Source organism: Felis catus, chromosome F1 (genome assembly GCF_018350175.1).
Source record: "Felis catus isolate Fca126 chromosome F1, F.catus_Fca126_mat1.0, whole genome shotgun sequence".
Lineage (NCBI taxonomy): Eukaryota > Metazoa > Chordata > Mammalia > Carnivora > Felidae > Felis > Felis catus.
This window is the reverse complement of record NC_058384.1, coordinates 499375-517144: the sequence shown is the minus strand read 5'-3', so window position 1 is coordinate 517144 and position 17770 is coordinate 499375. Positions and strand designations below refer to the sequence as shown.

Sequence of the window (17770 nt, the reverse complement as noted above, 5' to 3'; positions counted from 1 at the left end):
CGTGGTCCTGACGATCGTGTGCCGGGGTCCAGGGGAGGCACGAGCCCTCACTCACCCTCATCTCCCCAGTGCCTGGTGCACACCCGAAAGTGCTCCTTTTGTGACCAACTGTGCCTGGCACTTGATGGTCCCTGTGGAAAATCAGGAAGCCAGGCTGCCCGGTCCTTTGCTTTTCATTCCCCAGCACGTCCGTCCCCCCGCTTCCCCACCCCCCCACCCCCATCTCTGAGGATTCGGTGCATCTGGAAAGTGGGAGGTGGGAAGGGTCCCCACCCTCTCCAGGCATGGCCGGCCGGCCCCTTCACGGCTTCCTCCTCCACCGGCCGCCTTGCACACCCCAGCCCCTCGCGCGGCCGAGGCCACCCTGGTCTTGGGCTGATCGCGCATTTTTTCTTTCTTAATCACCACTGAATACACAAAGATGAGTCATCTCAACCGTTTCCAAGCACGCACTCTGTCGGCTCCGGGACGTCCGGTCTTTCCCGACTGAAGACCGAAACTGTCCCCCGCACCCCGGCCTCTGCAACAGCCCCTCCATCTTCTGTCTCCAAGGATTCTGCAGCAGATTGTTTCGATGGCACACAACCTAAGGGCGGCGTGGACCCGGGTCAGGGACAGGCCACCGGGCACCACCCGCGACTCCCGGTTCCAAGGTGTGCCTGGCTTGAGATGTGAGCGCGACTGCGACCCAAAGCTGCACCCAAGTCCGTCTGACTTGTGACAGCTGTGAGTTTGGAAAGTTGGGATTTGGGGGTCTCTCAAATCGGTTGCCTATTTGTGAGATCAGCTCTAGACGCAGCCCGTGTAGCGGGTGGTGGCCTGAGCCTCGAGCACTTGATCGCGTTCCTCAGGTTGGAACCGGCACAGGCCCCCCAGGGTGTGAGGAGGGCGGGAAGTGGAGTCCGTGACCCTGACCGGGCTGCTCTCAGCTTCCACCCCACAGTGTCGGGGGAGCCCCAAATACGTGGTCACGGCCTCTGACGTGGCTACATGTGGCACTTCCTGGGGGTCAGCGTGGGCTGCTCCAGCGCCCTGTCCGTGTCCCTTCTCTCCTTCCCTAGCGGGCACCTGGGACGTACCTTCAGGACTGTTCGCGGAGGGTCCTGCCTTCATGCACCATTTTCACCCCCGCAGGGGCGTGTGTGTGGATGGGGTGAGGGCAGGGAGGTACAGCCCCAGGAGGGCCCTGAGGTCACGCAGGCATTTGGGAAGGACCCCGCCTCGGTGACCTCAGCTAGGCTGAGGCCCTGCCTCCAAACACCGACATATTGGAGGTGGCGGCTTGACCATGAATGAGGCCTTCTCCCCTGCCCTCCGGCCAGAGGCTCCCCAGGAAACGGGCCGAGTCTCCCGGAAAACACCGGAACCAGCAGTGAGTGTGGTCAGTGCTACGGATGTGAGGCTGACAGAAGCCCCGGCGAGACCTGGCGGTGTCTGCATCACGTCGTCACATTTATTCCGAGCAGGAGTGGCTGCACATTCGGCCGTGTCAGCGGAGGGGACCCCACTCGTCCAGACGAGGTGCAGCTGCGGAGGGACGGAGGCAGCTCGCTGCGGGGGGGGGGGTTAAGGGTGCGCCCGTCAGAGGCCCTCTCTTCCCCGGCTCCAAGCCCAGTCCTCTCTGGGAGTTGCCCTCGGCCAAGACTGCGTCCTCTCCCGGGGCGGCCTCTCCGGACGGAGAGGTGCCCGGTCCCTGAGGGTAGGGGGGCCTGGCCCTTTGCCCCAGCTGCAGAGCTCCCCGTGGGGTTGCTGGGTGGCCCTGTTGGGTCTGCATCGGGGGTCAGCTGCGTCCTCCCGCTGGTACTGCTTCTCCCGCTCTCCTGGCAGAGTGTGGGTCTCAGTGAACTTCCTGCCGGCTGAGCAATGCCTCAGGGCCTGCTCCTGGGACCCTGGGCGAGGCCCCCCCCTCCCCCGAGCCCTGTGGTCTCCACCCCTGTAGGGCCTCCGGAGGGGGAGGAAGGACGGTGGCCAGGGCCGGAGCGCTGCATGCCGCCGTGGGACCCTTACGTTCGAGGCCTGCCCTGAGCGCTTCTCCAGAGCCTCGGAGGTGTGCACGGGAAGCAGAGGGCAGCCCAAGAGAAAGCGTGGCGTCCCGTGTCCCCGGCCCCGTGGCGAGTCTCGGAAACACAGAGGAAGCAGAGTCCAGTCTGACCTGCAGACGTCTCGGACGCTTTGCTGACCCAGAGCCCCTGGCGTGGCAGGGACGAGCCGCAGTGGACCTCACTTCCGGCCGGAGAGGGAGGTTTACGAAGATTTGCACACAGTCCGTGCACGTGCACACATGTGTGTGGGGGGCACTAGAGGCATTTATTCTAAGGCACTGATCGCAGCCTCAGAGGCCGGCGGCTCAAACCCCGGCAGGTGCCCAGCAGGCTGGAGACCCGGGGGAGACTGGACGGGGCGTCCTGGCCGCCTGCTGGCAGAACCCCGGTTCCTAGGGGCACAGCCGGTCACCAGCCCGGGTGCTAGATGCACCCAGCTTACGAGGGCAAGCTGCCTGTCTCAGAGTCGACCGATTTCAGTGTTCATCTCAGGCCACCGTCCGCACCACCCCGATGTGCTTGACCAAGTATCCGGGCGCCACGGCCCAGCCAAGCGGACGTAAAACCGGCCACCACACCCCGCCACGCGCACCGTCTCTGTTCATTTCAGGCTGGGGGCTGTCGCTCGTGCCGACCGCACAGACCACGCCCCGTCACAAGCGGGCAGGTGCGGTCAGGTGAGAGACCCGTGCACCTGCTGAGTAGAGCCATCCTCACCTGGAGACCACGTCTGCCCCCAAGGGTTCACCTGTGCTTTAACTTTTGCGTGTGAATTTGGGTGTTTTATGATCTATAGCCCTGTGTTTTGTTTGCCAGGGCCCGGCAGGCGGGTTTCGTGAGAGGCCACGCAGGAAATCCTTGAGGCTCCCTGGGCCACGTTTCTCTCTGCCCCACGTTCTTTGTTTCACAACTCTTTAAAAATAGAAAAACCACTCTGAGCTTGCTGACCGCATAAAAGCAGGCGGGCGCCGGGGGCTGGGCTATAATTCACCAACCTTGACTCAAACTGCTAACCCTCCCGGTGCCCCCGGGTTCTTCCAGCCCACGAGTGGGCTCTTCCCGGTGCCCCCGGGTTCTTCCGGTCCCGGCTGCTCCACAGAGCCCCAGGAGACCTAACGGGTGCAGGGTCGGCAGGGGCAGAAGGGCCCTGCTCCCCTCCAGCTCTGATGACCGAACTCCCCGAAAGGTGGGAAGGCTTCTCCTTCTGGAAGCTTTGTGCAGGAGGACAAAGGGCCAGGAAAGACCGTGAAACAGTGCTGGCCACAGCCTCCCTCGGCCGGCTGGTCACCCTGCCACCCTGCATGAGGCTCAGGGTCCCCGACAGGGAGCCCGAGGCGCCTCACGGCTGGGTCGGCAGGGGCCGCAGCACGCGGGCCACGTGCAGCCTGGAGCCCACCCCTGGCGGGAGCCACATTCCCACACGAGGCCCGGCGGCCTGCCTCCCAGGGGCTTCTCCGTGGTAGGGGTCATGGGGGTGGGAAGCCTGGCTCTTTGGTGTGTGTGTGTCAGGGTGGGGGGAGGGGACAGTGAGGAAAAGCCTCCTGCAAGTAGGGGCTTTGCACAAGCCACCCTGACCCCCGGGTGTGTCTGTGACCCCTTGTGACCCCTCTAAGGCGGGGGACCCCCCCCCCCCAGAAAACAAGAAGGATGTCGCCAGACAGGGAGGCAGGGCGGGGAGCTCGATGATTCTCATCCCACCCGGACTGGAATACCGCTTACCTTTTCCCGTGTCCCAGCCCTGTCGTTAGCAGGTTCCGCCTCCGAAGTCCCACAGCATTGGGTCTGTCCAGGCACACGAGCTCATATGGCCGTCAACCCCTGGAGGCAGGGACCGGCCCCCACACGGCCCCGCCGACGCTGACGGTATTTAGCAGGAATTATGCGCTCCGGGCTGATTGGAAAGCTGGGAACGCTAAGCCACTGTCACTGCAGGTCTGTGTACGTGGCTCGCGTCTTGCACAGGCTGTCTGGCGGTGCTCTGATCAGCCCTACGCGGTGTTTGGAGCAGGAAGGGCCCACCCGGGGCCCTGGTGGCAGGCAGGGGGCTGGTTGGCACCTGTTGGGCCCTTCCAGGGCCGCTGATGGCGGGCACGAGCTTCGGTAGCTCGCGGGAGAGCAAGGCTCCTGCAGATAAGGGAGACAGTCTCCCAAAGACCAGCAGCCCCAGCCACGCTGCACACCACCGTCCCTGGAGAGCGGGTTTTCGACGACACCTGGTGGGCCCACAGGTGGATGTGAGTCCCCTCACACCTGCCACGTAACCAGGTGCACGCCGGGTGACATGGTGCAGCCATCACTCCCGAGGTCTCCGGAACGTTCTCATCCTCTCAGGCAGAAGCTGTCTCCACCGCACGCTGGCCCCCCGTCCGCCTCCCTCAGCCCCTGCCGCCCAGCACCCCGCTCTGTGTGTGTGTGAATCCGACGACTCCGGGCACCCCGTGGGAGGGCAGTCACAGCGTCCTCCTGGGGCGGGGCCCTTTCGCTTCACTGAGCGTCGCGTCCCCGGGGTTCAGCCACGTTGTACCCGTCGGAAAGTCCCTCCCTTTTAAGGCTGAGTGGGCTTCCGACCAATGTTGCCGGAGGGACAACCATTCAGGAGCAGTGCCCGTTTGGGGGGCCCTGCAGCAGGGGCGGGGGGCACAGCCCGGGTCCACAGGGCGAAGGGGGATTTATAACCAGGGAGCGAGGCGGCGGGGGGACAGTTCCCAGGAGGAAACACCAGGCAGGCCCGGGGGCCGTGACGCCCGGTGGGGACGGGAACGACGAGTGTGGAGGGCGCGGCTCTCAGTGAATCTCTGACAAACATCCCTCCCTCCACGACCTGCCCCTTCTCTCCTTTACTTCAGACACCCCACCTTCCGCACGGGGTGACATGGATGTCGGAGGGCACAGGAGAGAGGGTGCAACGTGGGTCGGACCAGACCAGGGGAGGCCTTGGGGCCACGTTGGATTCCAGACCCTGTTCCACAGAGAGATGGTTACAGGCTGAATGAGTGGGGCCGGCGGCCCGGGTCAGAGGGTCGGACCACGTCTTCCCCTTGGGTCACAGGGCTGGGGTCACGTCTTCCCCTTGGGACAGGAGGACCCGCCTTGGAGTCGGCCCTTTGTCTGTTGTTGAAGGCACGTTCTTACGTCTCCCCTTCCTTCACTCATTCATTCGTGTGCTCCCAGCACGTGCGTTTGGAGATTTTCTTACGCGTCAGGCAAAAATCTGCGCCTGGAGGTTTTTGTTTTTTTTTAAAGTTAATTAATTTATTTTGAGAGAGAGCACAGGGGAGGGGCGGAGAGAAAGGGAGGGAGAGAATCCCGAGCAGGCTCCGCGCTGCCAGCCAGGGCCCGATGTGGGGCTCGAACCCCTGAACCCTGGGATCATGACCTGAGCTGAAACCAAGAGTTGGATGCTCAACCCGTTGAGCCCCCCGGGCGCCCCATGAGCCTGGAGTGTGAAGTAATACCAGAAAGAGACTCTGTGCTTTCGGGACGAGCTCCAGAGGCCGGTGACCAGCCGGGTGAACAGCACGGTTTCTGGGTGGAAGCCGTGCAGAGACCGGCAGAGCCGGGAAAGGGGGAGCAGGGGCCGCTGGGGACACGGCGGTCAGGGAGGCCCTGGGCGCGGGTGCAGTGAGAGTGCGCCACGCGGAGGTCTGTGCTAGCCTCTCGGGGACGGGTCTGCTGGGGAGGCGGGTGGAGGCTCCTGGGCCGCCCGGACGGGATTTTGTTCCAGGTGCGGTGGGCGCAGGGGAGCCGTGGGGCCCAGCACACTCCTCTCGAGGACAAATGTCAGGAGGCCCCGGGGACCAGGAGCTCCAGGGCCGGTGGAGGCGAGGACCGTGGCCACCCCGTGGACCGATGCCAACTGCAGAGAGCATCAGGGCGCCTGGGGCCGCCGGCGGGCGGGGCAAGGGGGCCGTGAGGCTCCTGCAGGGCGGTCACCGCGGGAACAGCCGAGGGTGCTCGGGGAGGACGTCCTGGGGCTGCCAGCTGAGCCCAGCCCCCACCTGTGTGTGGACATCCAGCGCTTTTAGGGCCTAAAACGTGCCCTAAACAGTCCACGTACAAATTATGTGGATCTGCTTCCCTCTTCTGTCCTCCGTTCTCCCGGCAGCGTCCGACCCTCAAAGCTGCCCATCCTTACCCGCGACCAGTGTGCGCAGGAGGCCGTCCCCGAGCTGGTGCTGGCCTCCCTGTGTGAGCCCCGTGCGCGCCCGTGCCCTGCACACCTTGCCACACGCGGATGTCCTCGCGATGCCCAGGGAGTTGGGGGTGAGGCCTGGGCTCTCAGGGGCCCTCTGGGCACAGAGACGAAGGAACCAGGGGCCAAGGTGCCTCCCTGCGGGGACCCTGCGTCCTGTCCCCTCATTCCGCCGCAGACCCAGAGAGGGCTGGCCTGTTTGGGGGGGAGGGTGCTCCGGTGAGCGAGTGGGGGAGGCCGCAGCCCCTGCCCCGTCTCTGGCTGCCCAGTGGGACACGGTCACAGTACCGGGTCCCTGCACCTTGTTCCTGTGGCTGAGGGATGTCCTCCCCCACCTGGAGCGCTGGGTCGGCTGGAAGCAGGCAGGTTGCTCTCTGTTTGCTCCCCTGTCTCTGGACCCCCTTGTCCCGGATCCTGCTGGTTCTGGAAGGCCTGCCTCGTGGTTTGAGGGCAAAGTTTGACTGTTAATGAACCGTAAGACTGTCCCTGCAGGGGGCCCTGCTAGGGGGCCGACCAGGACCTGGGGAGTCCACTTTCTCTCATCTCCTAACCTCCTCGCCTCCCCTGAGAGCTTCGGGACTGGGACCTCTGGGTCAGGGTGGGGGTCACAGCCACCAGAGGGACAGGGCGATGCTGGGGCCCAGGACAGTCATTACTCTGAGGGAGGGGGGCAGAAATGGAGACTCCCAGCCTCCTCTCCAGGAGGGAGGACCTCCTCCCCTACCTCTCTCTTCCCCTTCCCCATCCCCCTGCCCCCCCCCCCCCATCTCCCCTCCTCCCATCCCCACCCCTGCCCTCTCCTCGCCCTCCTTCCTTCTCCCCGTCTCCTCCTGCCCTCCCATCCCCATCCACACCCCGCACCTTCTCCCCCACCCCCCACCCCCTCCTCCCCATCTCCCCTGCCCCCTCCTCCCCCCAAATCTGGGTTGATAAATGGTACCATCCACTGGGATGTGGACGTTCTGGGAGCTGTGAGTTTGACTGGAGAAGACACGGTCTCTGCCCGCCCCCCCCCCTCCCAGGGGTCTACAGTCCGTGGAGGAGGCCAGACCGTCAGCACCGGGTGGTATCCAGGAGCCCCATGTGTGGGGTGCTGGCTGAAGCTGTTCTTAGCTAACCCCATGCTGCTGCTGTGGGGCAGAGACACTGGGTGGGCAAGGATCTGCTCAAGTCAGGAAAGCCTTACGGCCGTCCCAAGGGCCAGTCCCCCGCCCCCAGCTTCTCTCACATGCAGACTGAGTCCCCATCTCCTTATACATTCACAGTTTTCTCTGCCTAAGCTCTCCAAGCTGGGTCATCCCCTGCATGACAGCTCTGTCTTCAGGACCTCAGCACGCGCATCCATCGCGACGGAGGCCGAGCCAATAAATCCCGGCGCGTCCCCGCTCACTGCTGATGAGCATGAAGCCTGGGGAGAGACCCCGCTGGTGCCATGTGTATCCCGCCCTTGGGAGAGCTCACTCCCAGCAAACCTGGGGCAGGCTGGGGCAGGCATGGGGGTCAGGACCAGGACGGGGCAGAATGAGACACCGGGGGTCCTCCCTCCGTCCGTCCCTCCTTCCCTTTTATTTTAACAATCATCTCTTGAGCACACGCCCCACGAGCTATAAGAACACCTTACATTTCAGGCATCCGATACTGGGGCTTGCTTCTCTCTGTGCGTATGCACAACGGTGTCGTTACTCCGTGCTGGGTCAGTGGGGTGGGGGTGGGGGGGGTGCGTTAGTCCCGATTAGGTTAGCCGGGAAAACTGCAGCGCAGCACCCATGGGCCACTCCCAGAATCCCTGGCGCTCAGTGGGGGCCGGTGCCACGGGGGACCCTGGGCGACCCGGGGGAGGGAGGGCGCAAGACTTAGCACAGTGGGGGTCTCTGACAGGGAAGAAATGAAGGTTTCTGGTAGACCAAAAAGGGGCTCTGAAAACATACACTGCCCCTTTTCCAGTACTGCTAGGAGCCACCCAGTTAATGACCAAATTACGCCCATGGAAGTTTTGGGCAAACACTGTACTTCCCAGACCCCTCGTTCTCCTAGTCGAAAAACGAGAAAGTTCTCCATTACTCTGCCTAAGAGAATAAAGACTGCCCGCGAGGACTTGGCTACGAGGAAGCAATCACAGCTTGGATTATAATAGTAAAATATGGGAAACGATCTACATGTCCACCCACGCCGGGAGCCGGGCACGTTTCACAATGGTGCCTCACATCTGGATTAAAACGCGGGCTTCAGAATGGGCCGGCAGCCACTTCGTCCGCGTGTCTGTCCTCTATCGGGAGCGGGAGTCACGGCGGTGTTACTCGTGACAGAATCCGCTTCAAAAGCTTATAAATGAGGATGTATGTAGTGCGTTCTGTCTTGTTTACAAACGTAAGTCTGGCCATATGGGTTCCTCGAAAGAGAAAGTGCCCAAGGGACCGAGACTGAGAACGTTCGGAGAGATAAATAGAAAACGTTCGTGGGGCTATGTCTCAGTGTGTTGGTTAAAGGTTAAAAAAAATTCTTTTTAATGTTTATTTGTTTTTGAGAGAGAGTGAGAGTGAGGGAGGGGCAGAGAGAGAGGGAGACGCAGAATCCGAAGCAGGCTGCAGGCTCCAGGCTCCGAGCTGTCGGCACAGAGCCCGATGCAGGGCTCGGACCCACGAACCGTGAGATCGTAACCTGACCCGAAGTCGGGCGCTCAACCGACTGAGCCACCCGGGTGCCCCCTGATGTGCACTTTGATTTCTCTGCATTTCTGATTTTTCTATAAAGAGCACGGGTATGTAATGAAACACGAAGGTTAAAAACGCTACATTGCTCACCAGCGTTGGATGAAGCACCACTCACAATAGCAGGAGGTGGAAACGGCCCCAGGGTCCGTCCACAGGTGACTGGAAGACGGTGTGGGATCGACAACAGCACAATATGACTGAGCCCGAAGGAAGAGTGCGGGCCGACACCTGCCGTCACTGGGCAGACCCAGAGGACGCGCAGGGAAGTGAGCCCGCTGCGGACGGGCACCCAGACGCGGACCTGGAAGGGGCAGGTTCTGGGAGACGGAGGGGACGAGGGCTGTGGGACCCGGCTGCTGGTTGCGCAGGTGGAGTTCTGGGCTGGATGGCGGGAGCGAGGGCGCGCGGTGCCACGAAGGTGTCCACTTGCGAACAAATGGTTAAAGTGGTAGATTCCACGTTTGTGTGTATTTTGCCACCGAACAAACAAACGGAACGACAGGATGAAAGGAGGGGTTTTCCGGGGGGCCCTTCCCCACCAGGTGACTGGCGAACCCAGGTGAAGGGACGAGGGGCCGGCTCCCCGTGGGCACAGGGACAGGCCCTGCTCCCCCTGCACGCCACGGGGAGACCTGGAAGACGGCATTGTTTCCACGGGGCTAATTAACCGAATGTGTTTTCCTCGCGTGTGTCTGTGTTTTCACATCAGGGTTCGCTGGGAAGAAGGACATTAGCGCTAATTAGACTCACCGCTTTGGACAGATGTCTGAATAACCGGGAAGGGATCCCTTCTGGAAGCGCCCGGGCCCGCATGCCACCCTTCACCTCGCGTCACACGTCCGTGTCTGGACCCTCCGTACCCCAAGGCTTCACCCTTAGAGGGTGCACAGAGCCCACAGGAGACGCGATTCCAGAAACGTCTCCTCCTGCCTCAGAGAGACTTTGTAAGGCTCGAGCCCTTGGCCTCAGTCGGACCGGATCCCCTTCCGCCCCCCCACCCACTCTGGGCCCCCTCCTCTGCCTGAGCTCGCCCCGGGAGACCCTTGCAGGGCCTCCAGCCCGCCTGAGAAAGTGCCCCCGGGACAGCCAAGGATGGGCCGCTACGACCAGGGCTCTAGGGGCTCTGCCCTCCCCGGCCACGGCCGGCTGGCTTTGGGGTATGCTCGGACCCAGAAAAAGCCACCAGGGAGGTGAGGTCAAGCCAGGTCTGCCCCCCCCCCCCCCCCCCCCCCGGGAATCTGGAGAAGAAACACAGCGGCTCAGGCAGCGTCACCTTCTCCTGGTGCGAGCCTGACTCACCTCCAGGGCAAAGACGTAGCAACTGTAGCAGTTCTGGTGGAGGCAGCAAGAGAGGCCTTGGGGCCGACTCCCGCCCAGAGCAGCAGGGGAACCGGGCAGCTCAGCCCAGTCAGACGTCTACACTGGGCCCCTCAGCTTGGCCAGCGGCAAGATCACAGGGGCAGGAACGGTCTGGGGGCTCATGGAGAGGCTCAGGGGTCTCCCTAGAGAAGAGGGGACCTTGGGGCCAGACAATCCCGTGAGAGGCATGGACGGAGGCAGCCGTGGTGGGCACAGAGCACAGGAAGGCTGTCTCGGAGGGAGGGGTGACCCCAGTGCCAGGGAGAGGCAGGGGCAGGAGGTGAGGTAGAGTGGGGGGAGGCTGCGGGAGGGGGTGGGGAGAGGGGGGAGGAGCTGGGAGGGGTGGGAAGGTCCCCCTCACAGGCGAGGTTTGGGGTGGGGCTCCTGCCCTCTGTGGCCACCTCCACCCGCCTGGGTGTCAGGAGACCGAAGGTCAAGGAGGTGGAGGTGAGGGAGGCTCGGGGCCTCCGCGGGATTGGCCGGCTTTCCGCCCCTGTCGCAGGGGCCAGGCCAGCGTCCCTCTGGGAGCGAGGTCTGGGGAGTTTCACCTCTGGGGCGAAGGAACCCCGATGTTCCAGGAGCGCGTGGCCCTGCTCGCCATCCGGCCAGTTTCTGCCGTAGAGGACGTGTCCCCCGAATTCTCTGCAAGCCGCCCGCTAATGTGGCGGATGAGGTGGGGACAGGGCAGGAGCAGGGAGGCAGACTGACATCCGCGTCCCCTGAAATCCTTCTAGATCCTTCTAGAATATCCTTCATTCCCAGCTGTGCTGATGTTGCCCCTGAGGAGGCAAAGCTAGTTCTTGGGGGACAAAGGGCCTCAGATACTGTGGGACTCGTGGTGCACAGGCCACGGCACACAAACAGGTTCACAGTAAATCTGTGGCGTTAAAATTTCACGGAGTCGGAGACCTTGATGGCCACAGAAAAATGTCAGAAACGGTTCCTGAGGGGGTGGCGGCAAAGGGATGGGGAGCCGGGCCGGAAACCCTGGAGGTCCATGGATTTCCCTCCTGACCCTTTTGCCGTGACCAACCCGACCCCCTGTGACCTTCAGTCCCCTCCTGAGGCAGAGTACTTGTCTAGTGGCTGGAGAGCTTTGGGGTCCCGAGAGAGTGAGACCAGGGGGCAGAAGGGGCACTGGGGACACTGGGGACACGAGGGCAGTGGAGACAGGGGGACACTGGGGCGGTGGGACACTGGGGACGCTGAGGCAGGGGGACACTGGGGCAGTGGGATACTGGGGACATGAGGGCAGTGGGATACTGGGGACACTGGGTACCCTGGGGACACCAGGGCAGCGCCCAGCTGCACGCCAGACGGAGAAGCCCTGCTGGTTCTGGGGAAGGGGGTCCCAGCCCAGCACAAACCACACATCTGCCGGCGGTGATAAAGACCACAAGCAGAGGCCGACTTTTCCACCAGCCTCTCCATGCGCAGAGCGGATTCCTGGCCGGAAGAGGTCCGCTGCGAGGTGGGTTATGTGCCCGGGGCTGGTACCCTGGAGGGACGGGTGAGGCGTCCTTGAGTTGGAGTGGCCCCGGGTAGGGCTTTGCCCGCTAGACCCTGGGCCTTCCATGAGAGGTCGCGTCTCCAGAAGCACAGCTGGAACCTAGGACCCACGCACCTGCTAATTCATCGGCCCAGCAGCCTTGGTGGCATCCCCAGCCTGGGTCTCGGGGGAGGCCTGTCCGGCAGCGAAGGGCAGTTTCCCTCCAGTCCCCATCTAGACTGACAGAAATGAGACACGCGGGAAGGCGGAAGAGGCCAAAATACCGCGGTTAGTACCGCCTGCGAACGGTGTAGTCTGGGGGGAGGGCGGCTGAGGCTTCTAATCAGGCCGCCTGACCCGGTGACAGGGGCGCCGGACCCCCCCCCACAGCCCCTCCCCACGCGGCGGGGCTGGTGCCACCATCGGTGTCCCCCAAGGGGACAAGGACGCGGGGGTCAGGCCCACTTGGCTGCTTCCCAAACCTCCAGCCAGATAAGGCGTCTCCCGCTCGGGGTCAGGAACATCACGCCTCCACCTGGGAGCCCTCCGCATTCCAGGCGCGGCCATCGGCTAACACGCGCTCCGCATCACCACGGCAGCTTTATGTCTGTTAGATAATTTAGTCTCGTGGGGTGGACACTCTTACCGTCCCCGTTTTACCGATGAGCAACCGAGGCACAGAGCCCGTCCAGGGTCACGCAGCCGCCTAGCCTCCAGTGCCTGGCCGCGGCTCCTGCCTCAGGGTGGCAGAGGCCACGTGCTTAACTGTTACACAGAAACCTGCGCAGTGGCTAAGGCGGCCGTCCTCACGTCCCGAAGGGGGATTGCGTGTCCGCGGAGGAAGGACCCGGCGTGCGTCTCAGCAGTGGCAGGTGGACCCGCAGGGCAGCACCAAGGACGTGGACACGTGTCGGGAAAGCTGGGTCCGGACCCACCTCGCGGAGGACTTAGAAGACGGAGTCCATTTAATAGGCAACGGGGAGCCACCGATGGCTTCGGATCCGAGCTCAGAGCCAAGAGGGCACATGTTAGAAGTTCAAAAGCAGGGTCTGAAAGGCTCCGTCGCCGTGCACACCAGTCTAACAAACCGGACGTCACGTTCTGCCCACAAACCCTGGCCAATGACTCGCCTCCTTCGACGTCCGTTGAAGCAGGAGAAAATCCCTCCGGAGTTCCTCGAGGTGCGTTTCGAGCTCCGCACTGGAAACGGCTCTGCTCCGAAGGGATGCGGAACGTGTCCTGCAGACAGACGAGCCGGTTTGCAACCCAGGACTTAGATGGTTCAGCCACCACCCTACGTCCCAACGTGCCTTTTGAAGCTGTTCCTCTCAGGCACGAGCGTCTGACCTCTGTGGCGACGTGGAAGGCGGACACGTGCGTGTGGCTCGCTGCCGGATCTCGTTGAAACCGCCTGTGTCCAAATTTGAGTTCCCGCTGGTCTGACGGTCACAGCACCGAAGAGGAGCACCAAGGAGGAGCTCCAGGCCCCTCTGAGGCGGCCCGACCGCGAAGCACTGAGCGAGGAAGGAACGCCGTGTAGACGTCTCAGTCCCCGGCTGTGGGGATGAAGTCCCGCCGACTCCCCCTCCCTCCTTCCGAAACGCACCCAAGGGCAGCCCGCAGCGAGCCCGGACTTGAAATCTGCTTGGAATGGGGCGCCTGGGTGGCGCAGTCGGTTAAGCGTCCGACTTCAGCCAGGTCACGATCTCGCGGTCCGTGAGTTCGAGCCCCGCGTCAGGCTCTGGGCTGATGGCTCGGAGCCTGGAGCCTGTTTCCGATTCTGTGTCTCCCTCTCTCTCTGCCCCTCCCCCGTTCATGCTCGGTCTCTCTCTGTCCCAAAAATAAATAAAAAACGTTGAAAAAAAATGAATATTTGAAATCTGCTTGGAGTAATGCGCGGGGCATCGCTCATACCCTCCTTGGCGGCTTTCCAGGCGGGGAAGGGGGAATAGAAAACAATGAATGCTAATTAGTTTACATTAATCACCATCGCATCTGCCTTCTTCTTCCTTTTCTCTTCCTCCCAGAGCTTTGAAGTGTGTGGAGGCAGATCCTTCAAATTTCACCCTGGTTTTCAAAAATTAATAAGGGCCATACATTAGCGTAGCCTTCTGGCTGCTTCGTGGAATATATCAGCCGAGGTTTTAACTACCGAAATTATACAGTCATAAAAAGACGATCTGATGAAAGCAATCATTTCATTCGCATTCCGGGCCCGGCCGCGCACCCCACGCCGCGAGGAGCAGTAAATCAGGCTGACGTGCAGGCGACCGATGACACCGTGCGAGCGTGCCTGCGCATCCCGGGCTCAATGCCGTCAAGGTCCACGTAGATGCTGGAGGGACAGGAGGACCAGGCCCGGTGGAGGAGGGCTGCAGGGGACGAGGGAGTCCCCGCCCTGTCCCCGCGCCCAGGGCCCGTCTGCCTGGAGGATTCCGTCCGGGGCCGAGATAAGGGAAAATTAATTGTCAGGCTCTCCTGCCTCAGCGGTTCTGCGGCAGTTGGAATCATGAGAGCAGAGTCTGGAAGCGGCGGCCTCGGTGTCACGAGCGGTGGATGATTTCATTTCTGTCCCCGCACGTGGGACGGGACGGCGGGCGGGTGAGTGTCACACGGCGCAGAGAAGGGCTCGCGCCGTCGGCCGGCTTCGCGGGCCCTGCCTGGGAGCGTCGGGGCCTGGGCTGGTTGATTCCAGTGAGATGGTCCCAACCCTCCGGTGTGAATCCCGGCTTCCCGAGTGAAAGTGTGCCGAGCGTCCCTACGGTCCCCTCCTAACGAACGTCCCCGACTTTGTACCCTGGGGCCTCCTGCGACGTGCCCACCAGGCCAGGACTTCAGAAACGAGCCTTTGTTTCTTCCCCGTGGAGGAAGCCGCTCGTATGCCCTGGGAGCTCGCTTACCTCGTGTTCCAGAGTCCAGAGAAGCTGCAGGGGACAGAGCAGGGCTGGTTGTGTGGGGGGACCACGGGTCCCAGCAGCTCCCTGACGGTCAGAGCCCTGGGGGCAGCGCCCAGGCAGGGGGTGGAAACGAGGAGGGTGTGACATCCTGTACGCAGCCTTGGGAGAGGTAGATAGGTCCCACCTGCCACATGGACCTTCCCGTCCGTCTGGGGGGCCGGGTGAGCTGGGCAGGGGGGAGGGTCCCTCAGTGCTGAGTCCTTGGTGCTGGGTCCTTGGTGCTGAGGCGGCTAGAGACCCAGCGACCGGGAGGGGGGAGGGTCCTGCCACCTGAACAAGTCAAGCAGGTCCGTTTGTAAGTGCAGGAGGTGCGGGGCATGTATCGCCAGGGACCGCCGGGCGGAGAGGCGGGACAGCTGAAATCCCCTCGAGAGAATGGAGAGAAATCCCACGGAAGGGCGTCTGTCAGCAGAGCTGAGAGGGAGGGGAACTCCGAGAAGAAACAAGCTCAGGGCACTTGCTCCGTGCCTCCCGGTGTCCTGTCTGTGACACGTGGTTAAGAATTCTGAGCGTTGGGGCGCCTGGGTGGCTCAGTCGGTTAAGTGTCCGACTTCGGCTCAGGTCACGATCTCGCGGCCCATGAGTTCGAGCCCCGCGTCGGGCTCTGTGCTGACCGCTCAGAGCCTGGAGCCTGTTTCAGATTCTGTGTCTCCCTCTCTCTGATCCTCCCCCGTTCATGCTCTGTCTCTCTCTGTCTCAAAAATAAATAAACGTTAAAAAAAATTAATAAAAAAAAAAAGAATTCTGAGCGTTTACGTGGCTGGGAGACGGGCCGCTGTGCTCAGGTCAGGAGGGCCCCACGGCAGTGGGTGCTGGGCCACATGGCCGATGCTCCTGCCCTCCTCCTGGGATGAAGGGTCCCCAGTGGCTGGGTGATGCAGGGGAACAAAGGCCTGGGACCCGGCCCAGCTGGGGACGACTCCGGGGGCCCCGTGGGGGCCTTTGCCGTGGCCTCCCTCTCCCCACGTGAGCATTTCCGATGGCCTCTCCATCCCCAAGGCTGCTCAACACGCAGCACGTCAACACGGGCCAAGACTGGAGAAAGTCAAGGACCAGAGTGGGAGGTTCAAGGCTGGAAGCTTCCAGTCCTGCCCCTGCCCCGTGGGGCTCTGGGATGGCGGTCGGCATTTCCGATTTCTGGATGATTCAAAGAGTCTGAGCTTTGGAAAATACTCTCTCCAATGGGCCCACTTAGCCAAATGCTTGAAAACACAAGGAAGTGGGCGATATAACCCAGTCCTAGGAGTCAGTAACAGAAAATGAGGACGGGCATCCGGAGTGACGCCCCCAGTTTTCCCCGGGGGTGTGGTGGGACGAGAGCAGGCCACCAGGAAGACGAAGACTGCAAGGAGCTGGCTGGGGGTTCATCCTAGTCCTACTCGACCTCCCCCTTGAAGGAGCAGGTGTTTGGAAAGCGGAGACCCGCTCGCCCTGACCTGGGGCACTTCACGCCCTCCCCGGACGGACGGACGCGGTGGCGAGAGGTTTGGGTGGGTCCCCGAGACACCAGTGCCCCCGGGACATCAGCCACCCCAGGCAGGGATGTTCTGGGAACAGCTGTGCGCTGCGGTCCCCTCCCGGGTCCACGTGACGTGCCCGTGACCTGTTCACGCGCGCCCTCCCGCGTTCCACACCGTGGCTCACACAGAGGAGATGGTACGGTTTCCCCGGCTCACTGGAGAACGGGAGACACTGCCATTCCTCATGTCACGCGCTTGCGGTCGAAAATGAAACACGAGGTGTTACGTTTCAAAGGGATCTGTGAGGAGCCTGGGCTTCGCAGGCTTACTCTGTAATTCCAGCTTTTCCATTTGAAGTGTCAGCGTGTAAACCTTCAGGATTTTCACAGGCAGCCAGGGAGCACATATCGGGCAGGGACGGCGGGGTCTGTCCCTTATTCCTCACCCGGCGGGAACCTCCCCCTCCCTGCCTGCCAGGATTCGTATAATTGTGCTTTCGGGGTGAGGTGATGCTTAACGCTTTCCGTCTTCTCCGTTGACAGATATAATATCTTGTGATGATGTGGCTGGATTAGGAATGCAATCCAAGTCCATCATGTTGGGGATTTCTTTTTTTGTTTTACTTTTTTGAATCATTTATTCAAGAAATATTTTTTAAGGTTTATTTATTTTTGAGAGAGAAAGAGACAGTGTGAGCGGGGGAAGGGGCAGAGAGCGGGGGAGAGAGAATCCCAAGCAGGCTTCGGGCTCTGAGCTGTCAACACGGAGTCTGACACGGGGCTCGAACTCATGAACCGTGAGATCATGACTTGAACTGAAGTCGGACGCTCAACCGACTGAGCCCCCCAGGCGCCCCCCAGGATGGGCATTTGTAAATAATGTCGAATATTTCCCGTGAGCCTGTACGGGTGTTTCCCTGCTGGCCTTTAATCGTTTTTGGGATTCATATATTAGTCCTGATTAATAGCACTTGTAAATCACATGAACCCCACTTGTCCAAAGTTAAATTTTTGCTTTGAATTTCATAAACTTCAGCCACACACATTTGTATGTCTTTGTGCATTTCTTGTAATTTTGACTTTCTATCGGATCCTCCAACATTGTTAAATAAACCATTTAAAAAGTCATAACTCTTCTTTGGTATGTCTGCAGGGTGTGGATGCTTCGTAAATTAATTTTTAATTCTTCCTTGTGTTCATAAATTCCTACACGATAAACTTCAGTATGAGTAGCAGAACTGGATGTGATGATACCATTTATTTAAACAGATGGGACCAGGCAGCTTGGGTTTCATTAGATTTGCCGGGTTTTTTAAAAATGTTTTTATTTTATTTTTGAGAGAGACACAGAAAGAGAGAGAGAGAGAGAGCATGGGCAGGGGAGGGGCAGAGATAGAGGGAGACACAGAAACTGAAGCAGGCTCCGGGCTCCGAGCTGTCAGCACAGAGCCCGATGGGGGGCTCGAACCCACGAGCAGTGAGATCGTGTGACCTGAGCCGAAGTCAGGTGTTTAACTGACTGAGCCCCCCAGGTGCCCCTAGATTCGCCGTTTTATTCTAC

The 17770-nt window shown here is 61.4% G+C and overlaps 1 long non-coding RNA gene across 1 annotated transcript; it reads right to left on the bottom strand.

Moving 5' to 3' along the window:
• Positions 1–8933: 8933 nt before the first annotated feature.
• LOC109495426 lies at positions 8934–13382 on the bottom strand. Its single transcript, XR_006592011.1, has 3 exons — positions 11929–13382; positions 10245–11802; positions 8934–9660 (listed from the first exon to the last, which is right to left on the bottom strand). It is a non-coding gene; the product is annotated as an uncharacterized LOC109495426 (long non-coding RNA).
• Between the last annotated feature and the right edge of the window lie 4388 nt (positions 13383–17770).